Here is a 20,104-nt window from a genome sequence, read left to right as displayed (position 1 = left end):
ACGACCGAGAGATCCATTGCGAACTGATTTTCGGAGAACATACTATGGACTCAACGAACCCATCACTGCGATAACCAGATAATTCAACAAAGCGTACTGGCTTTTTGACTACAACATCTCTGCATCTGTTTTCAAGAACCGACTTAAACAGGCAGGCAGAGGCCAGGCAGAGGCTACCCCAGGCAGAGGCTCGGAAACCTCCTTTCAAGAGGCTCGGAAGCCTCCTTTCAAGAGGCTCGGAATCCTCCTTTCCAGAGGCTTGGAAGCCTTCTTTCCAGAGGCTTAGAAGCCTTCTTTCCAGAGGCTCGGCAGCCTTCTTTCCAGAGGCTCGGCAGCCTCCTTCCAAGAGGCCCGGAAGCCTCCTTTCAAGAGGCCCAAAAGCCTCCTTTCAAGAGGCCCAGAAGCCTGCTTCCAAGAGGCTCGGAAACCTCCTTTCAAGAGGCTCGGAAACCTCCTTTCAAGAGGCTCGGAAACCTCCTTTCAAGAAGCTCGGAAACCTCCTTTCAAGAGGCTCGGAAACCTCCTTTCAAGAGGCTCGGAAGCATCCTTTCTAGAGGCCCGGAAGCATCCTTTCAAGAGGCTCGGAAGCCTCCTTTCAAGAGGCTCGGAAGCCTCCTTTCAAGAGGCTCGGAAGCCTCCTTTCAAGAGGCTCGGAAGCCTCCTTTCAAGAGGCCTCAGAGCCTCCTTCAAGAGGCTCAGAGCCTCCTTTCAAGAGGCTCAGAAGCCTCCTTTCAAGAGGCTCAGAAGCCTCCTTTCAAGAGGCTCAGAAGCCTCCTTTCAAGAGGCCTCAGGAAGCCTCCTTTCAAGAGGCTCAGAAGCCTCCTTTCAAGAAAGCTCGAAGCCTCCTTTCCAAGAGCTCAGAAGCATCCTTTCAAGAGGCTCAGAAGCATCCTTTCAAGAGGCTCAGAAGCCTCCTTTCAAGAGGCTCAGAAGCCTCCTTTCAAGAGGCTCAGAAGCCTCCTTTCAAGAGGCTCCAAGCCTCCTTTCAAGAGGCTCAGAAGCCTCCTTTCAAGAGGCCTGGAAGCCTCCTTTCAAGAGGCCTCAGAAGCCTCCTTTCAAGAGGCTCAGAAGCATCCTTTCAAGAGGCTCAGAAGCATGCTTTCAAGAGGCTCAGAAGCCTCCTTTCAAGAGCTCAGAGCCTCCCTTTCAAGAGGCTCAGAAGCTTCCTTTCAAGAGGCTCGGAAGCCTCCTCCTTTCAAGGGGATAGGTTGCCTCCTTTCGTGAGGCTCAGAAGCCTTCTTTCTAGAGGCTTAGAAGACTCCTTCCAAGAGGCTCAGAAGCCACCTTTCGAAATGCTCAGAGGCCTCCTTTCAAGAGGCTCAGAAGCATTATTTCAAGAGGCTCAGAAGCCTCCTTTCAAGATGTTCAGAAGCCTCCTTTCAAGAGGCTCGGAAGTCTCCTTTCAAGAGGCTCGGAAGTCTCCTTTCAAGAGGCTCGGAAGCCTCCTTTCAAGAGGCCTCAAGCCTCCTTTCAAGAGGCTCAGAGCATCCTTTCAAGAGGCCCGAAGCATCCTTTAAAGAGGCTCAGAGCCTCCTTTCAAGAGGCTCAGAAGCCTCCTTTCAAGAGGCTCAGAAGCCTCCTTTCAAGAGGCCTCAGAGAGCCTCCATTCAAGAGGCTCAAGCCTCCTTTCAAGAGGCTCAGAAGCATTCTTTCAAGAGGCTCAAGCATCCTTTCAAGAGGCTCAGAGCCTCCTTTCAAGTGGCTCAGAGCCTCCTTTCAAGAGGCTCAGAGCCTCCTTTCAAGAGGCTCGGAAGCCTCCTTTCAAGAGGCTCGGAAGCCTCCTTTCAAGAGGCTCGGAAGCCTCCTTTCAAGAGGCTCGGAAGGCTCCTTTCAAGAGGCTCGGAAGGCTCCTTTCAAGAGGCTCGGAAGCCTCCTTTCAAGAGGCTCGGAAGCCTCCTTTCAAGAAGCTCGGAAGCCTCCTTTCCAGAGGCTCGGAAGCCTTCTTCCAGAGGCTCGGAAGCCTTCTTCCAGAGGCTTGGAAGCCTTCTTTCCAGAGGCTTGGGAGCATTCTTTTCAGAGGCTTGGAAGCCTTCTTTCCAGAGGCTTGGAGGCCTTCTTTCTAGAGGCTTGGAAGCCTTCTTTCCAGAGGCTTGGGAGCCTTCTTTCCAGAGGCTTGGAAGCCTTCTTTCCAGAGGCTCGGCAGCCTCCTGCCAAGAGACCCGGAAGCTTCCTTCCAAGAGGCCCGGAAGCCTCCTTTCAAGAGGCCCAGAAGCCTCCTTCCAGGAGGCTCGGAAGCCTCCTTTCAAGAGGCTCGGAAGCCTCCTTTCAAGAGGCCCAGAGACCTCTTTCCAAGAGGCCCGGAAGCCTCCTTCAAAGAGGCCCGGAAGCCTTTTTACAAGAGACTTGGAAGCCTACTTCCAAGAGATTCGGAAGCCTCCTTTCAAGACGCTCGGAAGGCTTCTTACAAGAGGCCCGGAAGCCTCCTTACAAAAAGCCCAGAAGCCTCCTTTCAAAAGGCCCGGAAGCCTACATTCAAGATTCCCGGAAGCCTCCTTTCAAGAACTCGGAAACCTCCATTCAAGAGACGCGAAACTTTTATTTCAAGAGGCGCGAAATTCTTCTTTCAAGGGGCTTGGGCAATATACTCAGAGGCCTCCGTTTAAGAGACGGGCCTCCTTTCAGCATGCTCAGAAACCTCTCTTCAAGATGCAAGATGCCTTTTTTTTCGAGACGCTCGGAGTTTAAAGTCCATTAAATTCTTGGTGGAAGCTTGATACATAAACTTAATTTTAATTGGAAAGTTTAACGGAATAACGATTATTTCAGACAACTTTTTGGAGTCATATATCCGGTTAATTTTCACATTCATCATTCATCACAGCGCAGTAGTCCTATTGTGCTTCCGAAGTTCGTCCCAGTCGTTAGCGAAGATTTGCGGCGTTTCTTCGGAAAACCTCAAAAGCTACTTAAGACGTTGTTGACTAAGGTCCGAAAGCGGATCGCCTAGTCATTTCTCCAGTTTGGCGTAACGGTTAAACAGCTTTGTGCCCACCTCGAAGCAACTGACTTGTCGGATCGTCTCAACAATCCAATGCTGGTGAACGAGCTGGTGGATAAACTTCCACCAAATTACAAACTGGATTGGGTGCGCTATAAACGGGACAAGAAAGAAACGCCGCTAAGAGTTTTTACTGACTTTACGAACAGCATTGTTTCTGACGTGTCGGGAGTTGAAAAAAAAACTCGAAAAAAAAAATTAAGGAACTTAATCCATGATGGGTTTGCAAACAGACAGACCACAAGCTACGGTTCTGTGATGACTTCAAGAAACTTAGCATTATGGATCGGTTGAACAGTAGAACAACATAAACTTTACGCATTGTGTGTTGTGTGTGTGTTATTGCAATCTAACTCCCACTGTCTGGAAGTGGCATTATGGATAAACTATTCGTGCAACCATTTTAACTTAATATAATTGCAAGAATCTTAGATCCGGGAGCTAGAAGGTGATAGCTCTATTGTGACTCCTATAGCCCATTTCAAGAACGCAAGCATTCCGAAGCTGTAGTCGTATACAATAACCCCGCGTGATTACACCCACATATCATATGGATATCTGAAGTGCATTCATACTTCCTGGATCAAAAATCAATTAGTTGATCGTGGCGCGTATTTAGTAATGAAATCAATCAATATTTGGAAATGCATTTATGATTCATCATAAATTACTTACCATTTTTCCAACATTATCCCTATACTAAACATGTTTGCATTTGCATTCTTTGATCACATTCGAAAGACAGGATCATTCTCCTATAGCAGAATTTGTACGACTGAACATCTATCATTCGAACATAGAAAAGTGTTAACGCAATACACTGATTGCAAAAAACATCATAAGATGCAGAAATGATGAAGTTCCGTTTTTGCAAGAAAAAATGATATAGGAATCCAGTATATTTCCGTCCATCCATGAACCAAAGAGCTAACAGCAGGTCCATACGGTCGTCATCGCCGGTTTCGAACACCGGCGCTGCAGTCTCGGTGAATCTCGGCCTAATGGTGATGTCGTTGTGCGCGGCCGGTTTTGTGATTGGAGGGAAGATTCTTCCGGATTTTCGTAATGGATCCATAAGCAAACTTCCAGATTATTCAATTCAGCGCGTATTTATTTTGATATAGAAAACATAATCGTAGGAAACATAGCAAGAACATAATGAGACAATCCCACAAAACTAATCCATTTCCAAAAAATGGGAGAGACTAAAAGTTTCCATGAAGCTTCCACATTATACACATTTTTCAGGTATATTACTTAGAATAAATCACAAAACCACAGTTTTTTTAACAGAACACTCGCGCAAGTTGCGATATACCTATCCGGTAGTTTACGAAACCTAAAATCCTAGCGGTAGCACCAGCCGAAATAAAAACTTTACGATATCGAAGACAAAAATTTGCTGTCAGAAAATCAAACACAACCGACCGCGCACAAGGTTTACTTCGATCCTTACATAAACTTTACGCATTGTGCATGAATAATCAGTCATAATAGGGTTGAACAATCTGGAAGACAAGCTCGGTGGTCTAGTGGTTACCGCTTCTGCCTTATACTTATATAAGCAGGAGGTCGTGGGTTCAATTCCAGGCTTATGCCTTTCCTACTTTGTATTTCTTTCCTAGTTCTTTCTGTGTTTCACGTTCTAACAAAGCGATTCCTACTATTATAACCTTCCACACTAACAATTCCAAAACCTCTCGTGGCACCTATGCCAAGTCGTAGAGTTCTCTGCATCTTTCTTCAGACTCGGAGCCATCAGACTCCGAGTACCTTTTTCGCAAACGTGACCTTTAAGTGGTCTTGTTGTGTAGGGGTTATCTCGCCTATCTAGAGAGTAGGAGGTTGAGGGTTCGAGTCCCTCCAAGACACGTGGATTCTTTTTCGCAAATTTCATATCAATTTGTCCATTTCGAAACATGTGCTGTGCATATGCACAGCCAAGATATTTAACAAAATAAAAGTTTTCGTACGGCCGAGTTGCCGAATAATATGCAATTAATTGTAATCAAGTGTCGGTCTTCCACCGTCATTAGTCGTCTGAGTACACGCGACCGCTTACGTAAGGCAATCAAACTCATCAAATGCTTTCCCCTGTCATAAGACGAATTTATACAATCCCATTGAATTCCACCACTTAATTGTATCTTGACAGATACGTATTTCGACCTCAAAAGTAAGGCCGTCTTCAGTGTCTCGTACTTGACTCGACTCGAACTCGAAGTCGAGTCAAGTACGAGACACTGAAGACGGCCTTACTTTTGAGGTCGAAATACGTATCTGTCAAGATACAATTAAGTGGTGGAATTCAATGGGATTGTATAAACTCTTCTTATGACAGGTGAAAACATTCCACTAAAAAGCTCAAAATAATTTTCTTATCAAATGCTTTAGTTAGCCAAGCAAGCCTTTGGCACAGCAGAGTGCGATTGATTCGCATTCTATACCAGTCCGTCCAGCCTGTTGTTGGGGGCATGGAGTGCGATCCTCTCGTTTAATAAACAATGTGCACTCGCTTGACTGTGGATATACAACAGTAAAGCACATGTGGATATTGGACAAATCAAGCATCCGAAAGATTTTTAATTTGCAAAAAAGAGAGCTAACCGCGGTGGAGGTTGGTACTTGGACTCTGATGGCTTTTCCGCAAACGTGACCTGAAAGTGTTCTTGTTGTGCAGGGGTTATCACGCCTATCTAGAGAGTAGGAGGTTGAGGGTTTGAGTCCCTCTAAGGTTCTTTTTCGCAAATTTCATATCAATTTGTCCATTTCGAAACATGTGCTGTGCATATGCACAGCCAAGATATTTAACAGAACAATTTAGTTTACCCACGACATGATAGAGGGGACTATACCCTTTCTCGTGGTGGGTGTTTCAGAGATACTTATTTTTAATAAATATTATTCCCCATAGAGACACCGTGAGCTAAGGGCTACGCGCATAAAGCTACAGAGGAGGAATTAGCTAACACCAATCAATCTTCGAAGCGTTATCACTTTTTTCGTGAACGTTCCAGCAACGTTCCTTCTTCAGAAAAGTTTTTCGGCATCCTTTGGGTTATATTTTTACGCAATGTGTTACGCAATGTTACGATGAACTGAAACATGTAGAAGAAAAAATGCAAAACTATAATTACCTTGACGCTCCACTATATTTCCGTCATACGCATATTTGTCCCATGTTTGCTGGGATTCCCTATATACATGGGACAGTTATGCGTATAACGGCAGTATAAAGGGCGTGCAACCGCACTTGCTTCCATCGTTTCTCAAACCATTTGTACTGTAACTTGGTTATTGCCAGTTTGAGTGCATCCAAGAAAGGCAATTAATTGATCACAGATTTCTATCCCTGTTTGAATTATAGACCACGAATCAGTCGTTCGATTCGAGTCCCATGGAAAAACAGGATATCGCGATTGGACTGATGGAAACAGTGCGGTTCGTAAATGTCGTTTCTATACGTGTTTCGTTGAAATGTACTGCAACTTGGTTATTACTAATATCATAGAATGCAATAAAAGTAAATAATTGATTGCAGAATTTAGTGTACCTGTTCTAATAATAGACAACGAATCGGTAGTTGAATTCGAGTCCCATGGAAAACAGGATAAAATTTGTCTCGTATAACATGCCGAACGGCCTAATGTCCAGTTGTTACTATTATTTTGTGCTTAAATTAACTCTTCTAAAATTTCAATTCGCTTACAAAAAACTTGGCTAAAATATGCACTTTGTCTTTTTTAATCGTGAATGTCAATACAAATAATAAATAAAAAGCAATTTAGTCGAATGTGTTCATAATTGTGGAGAAAAAATTGTCTTGGTCGGAGATAATAATAGAACAATTATTATCAAATTAAAGCATGTTTCGAGTCAAAATGATGACGGACTGCGTTGTAGATTGGTAGATTGATAAAAATCCGATTGCCTTTGAAAATAGGAGAAATGTTCCATATCTGTTGGTTTGTATAATGTTTCATTAGTTTGAGATCTAATGTACTGCAACTTGGTTAATGCTATCCAGAATTATTTCAAAGAAAGCATTTAATTGATTGCAAGTTTTACTATTCCTGTTCTTTATATAGACCACTGATTAGTTGTTCAATCGGGGTCCCATGGAAAACAGGGAATCATCATGTATAACTCACTAATGCATGAAGAAAAAGTCTAAATCGATGATATTTGAAAAAATGCACGGGAAACATACGCAGCAATTTTTAAAACTTTTCTCAAAATTCTAAAAGCAATTTAATAAAAAACGGTTAGTAGTACGGGGTTGTACTTTTCTTATGCTATGTTTAAAAACCCAGATTAATCCACCTAGCAGTGATGATGCCTTTCTCGCTCATTAGAAAATTATCGAAAAAAGTTCTAGAGGGAGGTCAAACAGCAAACATATAAACTGCCGTTATACGCATACCTGTTTCATGTACATAGGAAATCCCAGCAAACATGGGACAACTATGCGTATGACGACAGTAAAGCAGTTTAATGGTTTTTGACTGTCATATAGACTTCCAAAACATTTGGAATAATAATTTTTTTTCGACTTCCAAATTCGTGAAATCTATAGATCTCGGGTACTTTTTCAAATCGGCGTATGTAACATTTTGATCAAGCTGAGAAAATGGGCCTGGAGGTTTTCAGATTTTATTTTTATTCCTATTTAGAAACCAAACATTTTAATTGCAATTGAATTCACCTCAACGATAAATTATGAAAAGGTTCATCGTCACTGACTCTGAAATCTGCACTGCGTGTGAACATTTCAGTTAATTTGATAAAAATATATGTTACAACGTTCTGCAACAGATAAATCACATACGTCGTTTTGATAAGTCAGCATGACCGAGGTCATGCTAATTTCGTCGAAATGTTACGCTGCTCCGTCAGCTGCATTGTTGATACATCGAAATGTTGCGTCAAGTTGAAACGATTCACGCACATGCGACAAAAAAGTTGCAACACTTACAACATGACGTAACAACATTTCTCGGGTACTTATTCAAAAGGACGTATGTGATTTTGTAAACAAAGATTCAAACGTCTATTTGACCAATCTGATAGCACTACCACGCAAACCAACACCACCAACAGCTAGCCGAAAGCTTCCCCTACCTGTCTGTGGTGATGGTTTGCGTGATAGTGCTATCAGATTGGTCAAATAGACGTTTGAATCTTTGTTTACAAAATCACATACGTCCTTTTGAATAAGTACCCGAGATTTGATGCAGAAAAACAACGTAAAATGTTTTTCTTAACGAAAATCGGAATACAGGTATACCTCGATTATATGGACTTTTTCGATGCAAAAAAGTCCATATAATCAAATTTTCCATATAATCGAAGCAAATTTTTTTTCTCGAAGTTTGTGTTACGATGAAATAAGTCTTTGTTGAAGTTGAAAGAAGATATCCATATATTGCCTTACAGTCTAATCCGCATGTTTAGGCTCATTTTATGATAACTCAGTAGATTATGATTTTCTATAAGAACGTAACCTTTTTTCCAGCCGCTTGTTTCTAAGATTACATTAGTAATGAAGACTTCACCCAGCTTATTGTGAGCACACTAATATACTTATTCACGAATTCTAACTACAGTGCCTTCCTGTTTCAGCAACAAAGCAAACACTGAGTGGTCGAGAAAGGTATATGTTAGATTCAAAAACTGACACTTGTCCTCTTTTGATTTGATCGCAGCAAATTGAAACCGATGGAAAGTTTTGTCCTATTGTCTCCTATTGAAAATTGGCCGGATCGGACTATGGGCTCAAAAGAAATGGCCAAAATGCATTTGTTTATGCAAAAATCGCGTAGAAACAGTCTCACTTTTCTGACACTTATCTTTAAAAGATCTCCTTGCCACAAGTTGCGTTTGATTGATATTCTTAAAAATAATTTAAATCAATGTAAATAAGGGGCTCTATCCACGTATCAGTGTCATTTTTACAAGAATCAATTGACATTTCCAGCCAAAAAATGTATCTCGTTTTATTGTCTCAGTCAATTCTTTGACTTATTTAATTTCAACTTTTTCACAGAACTCATATTTTAGAATAAAAAAAATCGGAAAGTGCCGCACGTTTGAAGAATTGGAATTGGTCTTATTTTATTTCAAAATCGGACGAATGTTAGGTCAAGCTTGGAAAAATCAATGCTGGCACTATTCGTCAAAAAGTATGGCGTCAAAAAGTATGGGTTCTTTGGGAAGGTTGTCCTCAAAAAATTGAAGAATCGATTGAGCGGATAAAAATTGTTGACGGGAAAGCTCAATTGCACAGTGCACCTACACCTGCTAAGTGGAATTTTAAAGGATTAATTGTTATGGCTATTTTGGACTATGTTCGTATATTAAAGCAGGGCTGTATTTTGCAACGGGTTTTAAAATTCAAAACGACGCACAGTGGCGGGCCCTCATAAATATCCCGGACAAAACTTGAGATTGCATTCAAAATTTCACCACCGCGCGCTGTTGTATTTTGTACAACACTAACGAAAAACACATCGCTCACATTACACAGCATGAACGAGTTTGCATGAGCGTTTCAGGATCACGCTTTGCTGAACGGTTTAGCAGCAATTGATTTGAGAACTGCTAACAAGAACATTCTAAAGATATTCAATTTCTTTTCCTACCGTTGAGCGTCAGTATAATCCTTAACCCTTGTGTTGAACAAATGTGAATACCAGGATATACGACAACATTTATTTAAACATAAAGACTGCTCGAAGAGTTTTCAGTTTTTTACATTAATTACATTATCAAGTTCGTCCAGAAGAAATAATGCCAGGTTTGAAAACCATTTGGAACTTTATGTATCACATATTGAAATAAACTCTTCCAGTTTCTGGATATACCTAAAAAATCAGTCTCAGTGGGTCCGATTTGCTGGATGTTAATGCATCATCCGTCCTTCTATACTTAATTCCATGCACCAAAAGCAGAAAAAGGTTGGAAGCAAAGATCTAACAGCTAAATATGGCAATCTCATCTTATCACATGCTCCGCATACTGTCTGTCTGACAATTTACTTCACGTTTTCGTATAGCAGAGATCATCAAAAACACGCATTATTTTTCACCACTTATTTGTAAGGACGTGGCCGTGGCTGTTGCAGATTAAAGAATTGTATATTTATCATTATATACAATGAAATTTTCCAACGCGAAAATGGTAAATCAATCAAGTCAATCGAACATATGACTCAGAGCAGAGTGCATCTCCATATATAACATCACAACATGCCTTACGGGCCTTTATTTGCCCCAATGTACCATAATAAATATAGAATCAATGTAAAATATGACTTACAATATTCAACATCTTTTTAAAACCCCCAAAACACAAAAAAAATTGAGCGAAAAAAAATGTCCATATAATCGAGGTAAAAAGTCCATATAATCGAGGGTCCATATAATCGAGGTAAACCTGTATACAAGCTACAAGCTTAATTTTAAAATTATTGATGAAAAAGTACAAACAGACGCACGTTTTAAACTATTTAGTTGTTTGAAAAAGCTTTTTAAAGTACATTTTCTGCTAAGCGGTGTATGTGCAATATATTCAACAATGATGTTACACCGTTTTGCAAAAAATTGATTCACATTTTAACTAACACATTTTCATGTAGCTTTGAAGATATACACATTTTTAGATGAATTTTATACCATATGCTGTTGAAAACGGGGTTGTTTACAATTTGCGACATACGCCGTTTTGAAAAAGTACCCGAGATATCTATATTTTTTTTTTTTTTTTCGAGGGTTGACCAGTTGTAGTCTTAATAGACTGGTATCTCGGCTGGGCTCTCCATGTGATACACAATACTAGCAGACGACTCAAGCTATGTTGCTCACTAGGTCACTGCGGCCTGGGTTTGTATTGTGATCATACCGATACATTATTCTTTCTATCTACAGTCTGTCAATTATAAACCGAACAAATAATGGAAGCTCAACATGTACATAGATGTTTTCTGAATTAGTAGTTAACATGTAAATTTAATTATTAGTTACTTGGAGCCGACATTCAATACCTAATAGTAGTCTATGTTGACAACGGGTGCAGGGCTGGTAGCGATCAATGCCACTCAAAAAAGTGACTTTAGTGACCAACACTGGCGAAAAAAGGGACCAAATAGTGACTTTCAGCTGCAGAAAAAGTGACCAAAAAGTGACTTTTAATTTCATTTGCAGTGACAAAAATTGACTTTTATATGAAGTTCAATCAAAGTCAATTACCTATGTTCCGGGTATTAAACCACCCGACTTGGACATCAATTTACAATGTTCTGAAAACTCAGATGTGAATATGTAGGGTCGCTGCACCGGTAATAGTGGTATTAGTGACAGGTCTAAATTGTTTAATTCAAAAAAATTTATAGGATATGCAATGTAATGTAACATGAAATGTAAATATATTGGCAGAAAGCTGTTCTTCTCTACTTTACAGGAAAAATATTCTTTTCTTTTCAAAATCGCTTCCTCCATTAACTGGTACATGGACAAGTAGTAGTGGTACTAGCAAACTTCTGTTCCTATAATAGTGAATCCCATTGGTTTCTTATGGGATTCACTATTATAGAAACGCCCCACTAGTATAAGACGTATTTAGTTTCTAAAGTCGATTCAACTATAAGACGTTGATCAAAGTTTACAAAGTGATGGAATTAAATGGAATAATTCGTCTTATGACAAGTGAAATCTGATGAGTTTGTTTTATTTTATTCTTTTTAGTACTGGGAAAGCTCTACTTTGAGGCAACTGGCAGAAATTTGAGGCAGAATAATGTGCTATAATGTTTAATATGAATTCGAACTTATTCGGAAAATCTTTGCTTGTGTGTGAAAATTGCACTTTTTTATGATAGAAATTTATTTAATGAATTTTAAGACATAGATTGATTTCGAAATACAAAGTTCATATATTTAAAACCCAAAAGGACTTTAAAAAACCTAAATAAGAAATTCGAGCTACCAACCAACAAATTCACTATTTTTCTGGATGGAATATTCAAACATTATGCAGCTTCAAATGTCTAAGTTGTCATCGGAATATATTTTGGAAAATTCTTAAGTATTTATCGGATCAGATGTCGAGAGACCGTTTAATTTGCTTCTTACGAAAACATTATGAAAAATAATCTTTATAAAGGGGATCCCTTACACACTTAATTTTTAATTCTGCAGCTCTCGCTGGGGCTCGGTCCCATCCAAAAGTCCATTTCAGTATCAAGCAGAGATGCATATTCCTCCATTTTGATTTAAAAATAAATATTTTAATGGGCATAAGGGCAAGCCCACGCTAACTAATGGTTTTCCGAAATAACAGAAAATGTATCTAAAATAAAAAAATCGAATCTGAATATTCAACAGTTTAATTGATAAAGTGTAGAGTTCAATAGTTTTTAAAAGATGAAACGAAGCTATTTGTACCCACTACCGTTCAGCAGCTTATGCGCCACTCCCGCGACAGGGTAGACTGCTGACGTGCGTTTGAGTACGGCTGAGACTCTTCTCTAAAGGCGGGTCAAAATGGTTCAAACACTCTCGATCATCAGCATCATCCAACTTCCAGGCACAGTACACAAGTGGAAACCCTTTAAACCCAAACGGATTGGTATCAAATTAACCGGAAAATGGAAAAAAAGAATTATTAAAACATTTGATCAAAGATACTAGATAAAAGGGACTGGGTGTGATTGTATTAATACGAGTTTTTCTCTTTCAGGGATTACAAAGCTTTAGGGAAGAGGTCCTTACTACTATCCTACCGTAATTCTTCTTCTTATCTTTACTCCGGCGAGGAGCTTCCACGTCGCTAGGTCGAAGTAGGTGGCAGGTTCGTCGTTCGTTGGCGATCGCTTTTCTCGTATAGCTGGTGCTTACAGTCTTGCAGTTGACTACGCATAAACCCACACTGGTAGAACCCACGGCCGAAACCACTGGTTGAAATGAAGCTATTAAAAGCACTCGGTCAGTTTCGAGCACGCCAGATGAACGGGCGTAAAAAGCTTTTAGTCGACTAGATTTTCCTGAGTGACCACCCTCGGGGTGGAAAACGCCGGATGAACGTCGTGTCCATGCGATCGACAACTGACTAGGACCAATTTCGAGTGACATGCGCGTGAAGACGTTTTGTGCATACGCTAGTTCACGCTAAGCTTTTCGAGCACGTGTTGGTTGGTCTCCAAATAGCACACAGGAATCAACAACGGTCGTTCTGCTAGGCTGTAGGGGTTCGTATGGACCTGAACTGAAGGTCCCAAGCATTCGGGGTCGGTTCGCAGTCCGAGTCAAGGCTCTGGCAGACTAAGCACGGGGTGCACCTCCACAGCTAACACCGCTCAAGGCTGGGTGCATCGAATAGTGTCCGCACCGACACCCCACGTCGAGTAGGGATTCCTATTCAACGGGACTATTAAGATTCTTCCACTTTGGTTCACAATATTAGCCTTACCTGAGCCTAACTGGTTGTAGCCTAACACGTGGATTATTGAAACACGTGGATGATTTCAAAATACAAATTGTTCTGAGCACGAGAACTAGAAAGGCAAAGCTTAATTTACTAGGTTTTGGAAGCTTTTCTTACGATTTTACCTGCTCAAGTTGCTACACGGTATTTATTTGCTTAGCACACTTTATGTATCTCACTATTAGATAACGCTTCACAAGTTCAACGACCAATTCGTACTAATCGTCCGATACTACCGACAATCTCTGGTCAAATGCGATTATAATAGTCAAAGGGACTATTGTACCCCTCTGTATAGGGAACTCATCATAGGTAGGAAAAGACTACTCGGTGGACCGAGGATTAAAAGATTTCCTTTTGAAATTTTGAATAATAGCATTCGATCCCTCCTTGCAAACCGTATTGCTCGAGTATAATCAAACGCACGTTTTAAAATATGCCTTTGGATGATCGGATGACTAGATGAATCGTTGTGAGTGAATCTCAATACAGTACGCGAAACTTCAGCTATCACAGTTTCCCTATTACCCGGTAGGTGGCAGCACAAGCTTCCTGAAAGCTTTTAGTTTTATCTTTCCATGTTTCAGATAGTTTTATCCATGAATGAAATATGAAAAGGTAATTAGGGTATGACAAATTTTCGTTACAAAGAGATTTCAAAAACAGCAGAGTCTGCTATTGGCTTTATGAATATACTTAGATTCTCAATCCGCTGTGCCCTAGCTTGCATTACTATATGCACCCAATCATAAACTGTGACACAAAACCCCTTCAATAATCTAATAGAACACCGAGATTCACAGCAAATCAATATCGAATCGAATCAGCAAATTTCATATCCGGCATAAACAAAGCATCCTTCGACGAAGTTTTCAACACTTTTTCTCATTCCACGACGACGATCCTAACGACACATAGTCAAAAGTTTCAAAATAGTTAAAAATAGTGACTTTTTCCGAGAAAAAGTGACTTTAGTGACTTGAGCTCGAAAAAAGAGACTTTTTAGTGACCGACCCGAAAAAAGTGACCAAGTCACTTAAAAGTGACCCGCTACCAGGCCTGCGGGTGGTACTGTTGCCATTTCCAAGTAACAATTTCGAATAAAGATGTAATGATATCATTCTGGTAGGGTAGTTTCAAAATAGATTAATTTAAGTACTATTGTAAAAAATGGACACATTGAAGAGCTTCCCTTATTTTAACATGGTTGAGTATCGGATGTTTGTCAATACGTCGTCGAGTTAATTGTATCCTATCAGTCACAGTAATGTCATATGTTAAAGTTTCAGTAGTCTAATAGTGATCATTATACAAAATTTCTGTCCAGTTGTTCCGTAATTGCTTTTTTTTGGTCAAGTTCTATTCCCTTTTCTAATATTCAAACCTTTATTATTTATTAAAATAATGAGGTCTAAAATTCAGTTATTCAGATTCAGGGTATACAATATTCAATATAATAGTGGATGAACGCATCATATGGTCTATCCTCATTTCCGTAAGTGGTCAAGTTATTAGTCTTGTAGCAATAATAGTGATACTAGTTATTCTCTATCTTGTGAGTGCAATGTGTGGGGAATAAAGTGAGTCCTGGATTTGCTTGGCTACCACACAATGGTCTCAATTAACTATTCTAAACAGAACTCTGTCTCTTGTCTTTCTGTCCACCGATGGTCATGTATTTATTTTCGTTTTTTATTATTTATTTGATATCTTTAAATTTCAGTCATTTATTTTACTATCGGTCATTTATTTTATTATAAGGTAAAGGTCAGCGAAACACTAAGTCATGTCCCCTATATATCCGCTAATTTTTCTAACTAACCTAATAGAAGGAAGAGAGAAACAGTTTTTTTGCGTTGATCCATGCAGCTAGAGACTAAAATAAAAAGATTATCGAGAAGATATAATAGATACATTCACTATCTCCAATGCCAAATTAGTAAATCTACAAATTCTACTTTTCACTACTAAAATTCTACTTCAGCTATACGGGTACAAAATGAATTATTGTTAGCTACTACTACAAGTATAAATAGATGTATGCTATTTGGATAAGCGTTTGTTTCAGGGTCTTGTTAGTATTAGAGTTATGTTAGTTAGACCCCTACTGAGCCCTGCCGGCACCTCCAAATTTACCAATAGGCAGTTGTTGTTAGATCGTGCGGCACTAACCATTAGTTAACTTGGAGGCATGGTACCTCAAGTGTTTGGTATAACTGTTGACCTTATTTAAGTAAGATGTGATAAAAGTTTCTCTACGGAGCTTATTTTTAAACCATTACCATTAAAATAACGATATTCTTGTGAAGGAGATATAAAAAATGGAAAAATATCTTAATTTTTTAATTTAGTGTTGAACTTAATCTTTGTTTGAAAAAAGTAGAGTGCTTAAACAACAAAAATAAAAATAAAATAAAAATCTTTTTAAGACACTTGAAATATCAACGTCAAGCCCCTTATCCATGGACAGGGAAAAAGTACCCGAGATATCTATATACATAAAAATGAATTTCTGTCTGTCTGAAACTTATAGACTCGGAAACTACTGAACCGATCGGCGTGAAAATTTGTATGCAGAGGTTCTTAAGATGGTTCGAGACCTCTCCCTCATTTGGAAAGGGGGCTCCTAGCAAATGGAACCAATTTTGGCATGTGGAAGTTTTGGAAGGGAAAATATGTTTCTGTAAAGGTACAAAACCCCTCCCCTTATGAAAAGGGGGCTCCTATACAAATTAAGACTACATTTTTGCATAACTCGAGAACTAATCGAAGAATAAATCAATTTTAGGTAAAACATAGTTCGTCGGATCTGTTAGTAATTCATAATAAGCAACAGACGATAAAAATCATTATTTCTAGCACGATTTTTGAAAACGTCGTATGTCCAAAGGAGAAACTCTCTTTCATTACGCTCTCTTTCACTCATATCTAAGCAAGTTTCGTATTTCAAGACAAAATTTTCAAAACGACTTATCTGCTTTTGTAAACAAAGATTCAAACGACGATTTGACGAATCTGATAGCTCTCCCACGCAAACCAACGCCACCAATAGGTAGGTGAAGGTTTCCGCAACCTGTTGATGGCGTTGGTTTGCGTGGGAGAGCTATCAGATTCGTCAAATCGTCGTTTCAATCTTTGTTTACAAAAGCAGATAAGTCGTTTTGAAAATTTTGTCTTGATTTATTGCAATATTTCCCACCCACGCTAGACATAGCTATTTTCTTTAGAAAGAGAAAGTCTTTAGAAAAAGAAAGTAAACTAGGAGAGCCTCTCTTTTGGACTTACGACGTTTTCAAAAATCACGCGAGACTTGTTTTTAGTATTATTTCTGAGTCGAAAATTCATGAAAAATAGGTGACAGCCTAATAGAACTACTATCGACTACGTGGCTTCGCCTATTCAGATCTCTATTTGATCGTAAACATAAAATGAGTTTGTTTTGAATTCCTAATATTTTAACTATAAGTTTTATGGTAATTTTCAATACAAAACAAGAAGAAACATTACTAATTATAATGTACACAATATTCCTCTTTGACCATACATTAGAAAAATTATTACACAAAAAGATTTCAAAATTATTTCATTTTGAATTATGTTTTAGTCTGGTTACACAAAAAAAAATGTTTGCAATCAATATCGACCCACTTTTGACAGAGAAACGCTAAATGGAAACATCCATCGATACAATTTTTACACATCACACCCTTGGTAGCGCTATGGGGCTTACCGTTCCGTCATCATTCGGACTGAACAAAACAGAGACAACAGAAACAAGTAATCGATGACGTAGCTTTTTGCACCCTTTCCCCTGCTTCTGCTTTTCCTACTGCCTGGTTGCTGGCGATAACAAGCCACCGCAGAAAGAAACGAAATGATTCAGCTATTGGAACAAATTCCATACTACATGCATTTAATTAATTCAACTCCGAGCAGGAGCGATGTTTCGATAACAGAATTAGGTTTGAACTAGATGTGCATCTATGTGCATATGAGGTAAAATACCCACAAATAATACCTAAAAAATAATATACTACTTTAGGCATTCAGCCTCTATACAGAGCTTATCTCCGCCAGCGAAACATGTTTAGCCAGTGACGACAGCAATAAGCTTCCTCTATAGTTTGTAGCCTCTGTTGCAAAAATTGAATCTACATAGCGAACTAAAACTAACAAGAAGAGATGAGCCAACCTAGCGCTGCAAACAACAGGTTAACAAATACAAACTTAGTACCTATTAACAAAAAAATGAAGTAAACTTGAAAAGTTAACGTTATAATGAGTATACAAATTACATATTAAAAATGCCTTTAGGAGCAGCTTTGTTTACATTTTAAAGCCTTCAAAATGCTTGAGAAGCCTAACCTGCTTTCTAATACTATGTTTGAACTAGAGACTTTATAATCTTTCTCTCGTTAATGATTCGAACATTAATTATGATACCAACCGGCAATTTTCCACAAAATACCACCCACGATTGTCCTTTTCTTCGAGTTTCACCCTTACATTAGAGTCAATTAAAAAAAAAAACTCAGCTTACGAAACTGCATCGCAACAATCACCAAAAGTTCCGATAATTCCATCAGAGCAACCAAATTAATCCACTTCTTCCCAGATTCTTCCCGAAGTGAAGTCCATTCTGTTTTTCGCCGCTTGGAAAGTTGAAAATCATTCACCACCCCGGGGAGCGGTACGCAGGGTACGCACTTTGGCAGCTCTTCAGTCACGAAACTTGCTCTCCCTCTCTCGTGTAGCACCTGTCATCCGAAAAAAAAACCCTTCCGGGTGGTTCTAGGGAAAATCCTTCCAGCACTGGCAAACTTACACAGGTTTTCCTTTTTTCCTCCGGACAAAGCGTAGATTTCCGCTGGAGAAAATGATCGCCGACGTCGTCACCGTCTGATTCATTCACCAGAAACACCCGAAACAAGGGAGTGATTAACTATAGCGAGAAACCGGGGACCCGGAGAGTTCTGCAATCCGTATGGCTCCAGGCCACCCTGAGCTGCAGCACCACTATGACCGGAACACACGACAACTCGCGACGGAACCGAACCGAGCGCAATACGGCCGACCGACACAAAAGATCCGTAATATTTTCAGTCGCGAGAACGCACGGAACGACGACGACGAACTTCACACACGTCAAGATGGCGGCGAAATTTTCTTCCGAACTTTTTTCTTCTCCGGTCCGTCGCCGTGCACCTCCGCTGATGATCAATCCAACACGTAGGCGAAAGGAAGCAAAACTCTCTGGCCGTCTCTTCTGCACTACCGCCGATGATTTGCTTGCGTAGTCCACTGGACTACGGTTCAGCCCTTCACGCTCTAACCAAGGCAACCAGGCGGCGATGTGTGGATGCCCTGTTTCAGCTTTGCTTCGATTTCTGCTGCTTCTCGCTGTGCCACGTCCTCCTGCGAACTCTGGTCGGATTTCGCCGGTTGGCTTCGGTATTTGTACTAAAAACCGAAAAGTGACAATTCGCTCACGGCTGTCAGACGCAGGGTTGTGTAAATAAAGTTTCGAACAAAAAATTTATATTTCGTACACTGAACGTAATCTTATGCGTGAAACTCAATGCAGTAAAGTCAATGAGAATAAATAGAAGGTGAGGAAGAAGACCAAATGCAAGTGTATTAGTGGATGATGAAAAATGTAAACAGCAAATGGTGACGTACATATTTGCACGGCTTCTTATGGGAGCTCGTTCGAATGTAGTAGTGAAGGATTTTTCGCCACACACAAAAGGCACGCACACAATATATGGATTTCCATACCTTAGTATTTATTTACATTGCAGTAAAGTAAAAGAACAAATTTGGAACGGGACATGCAAAGAGGAAAACATGTAACTTCATTTGCAACCAGCAAGCGCTGTCACGAATTGTCGGATGCAACCAGCACCTTTTGTGTGAAAGTATTGGTATCCCACAAAAAGTATTCCGAATGATTTTGTTTTACGAGTACCTTTTCACTTTGAAAAGTATTCTAGAATAGCCAGAGAGCTTAATATTGAACAGTTATGAATACACGTTTTATTACCGATAGGAAAATCTTTATAAACTTAAGTTTAGTGAAACACTCAAGGAAACAGTTGAGAATCGATGATCAACTGTAATGTTGTATTTAACATCGCTTTAGAAGAGGTAATACGAAGAGCAGGGATTAACACGAGTGGTACAATTTTCAATAAGTCCGTCCAGCTATTTGGTCGCTGACAACATAGATATTATGGCACGTAACTTTGAGAAGATGGAGGAAGCCTACATCAGACTGAAGAGGAAAGCTAAGCGGATCGGACTAGTCATCAACAAGTCGAAGACGAAGTAAAGGATAGGAAGGGGTTCAAGAGAAAACAATGTAAGCCACCCACCTCGAGTTTGCATCGGTGGTGACGAAATCGAGGTGATAGAAGAAATTTGTGTACTTGGGCTCACTGGTGACTGCCGAAAATGATACCAGCAGAGAAATCCGGAGACGCATAGTGGCTGTAAATTGTACGTACTTTGGACTCCGCAAGACGCTAAGATTGAATAAAATTCGCCGCCGTACCAAACTGACAATCTACAAGACGCTCATTAGACCGGTAGTCCTCTACGGATACGAGACCAGGACGATGCTCGTGGA

General features: G+C 39.8%; 1 protein-coding gene across 2 annotated transcripts in view; it reads right to left on the bottom strand.

The window, feature by feature from the left end:
- The window catches only part of LOC134225277 (ADP-ribosylation factor 1), a 48,675-nt gene that overhangs the window by 18,770 nt on the left and 9,801 nt on the right, over nucleotides 1-20,104 (bottom strand). Inside the window, exon 1 of one of the 2 annotated variants that reach the window (XM_062705219.1) lies at nucleotides 18,302-18,822. The exons of the other annotated variant lie outside the window; for it this stretch is intronic. The gene's annotated coding sequence lies outside the window, so the exon portion shown is untranslated. Of the gene's footprint in view, nucleotides 1-18,301; nucleotides 18,823-20,104 lie in introns of those variants that run through there. 2 annotated transcript variants of the gene reach the window in all.

Source organism: Armigeres subalbatus, chromosome 3 (assembly GCF_024139115.2).
Source record: "Armigeres subalbatus isolate Guangzhou_Male chromosome 3, GZ_Asu_2, whole genome shotgun sequence".
Lineage (NCBI taxonomy): Eukaryota > Metazoa > Arthropoda > Insecta > Diptera > Culicidae > Armigeres > Armigeres subalbatus.
The sequence above is the reverse complement of the archived record's forward strand: the minus strand, read 5'-3'. Positions and strand labels throughout refer to the sequence as shown.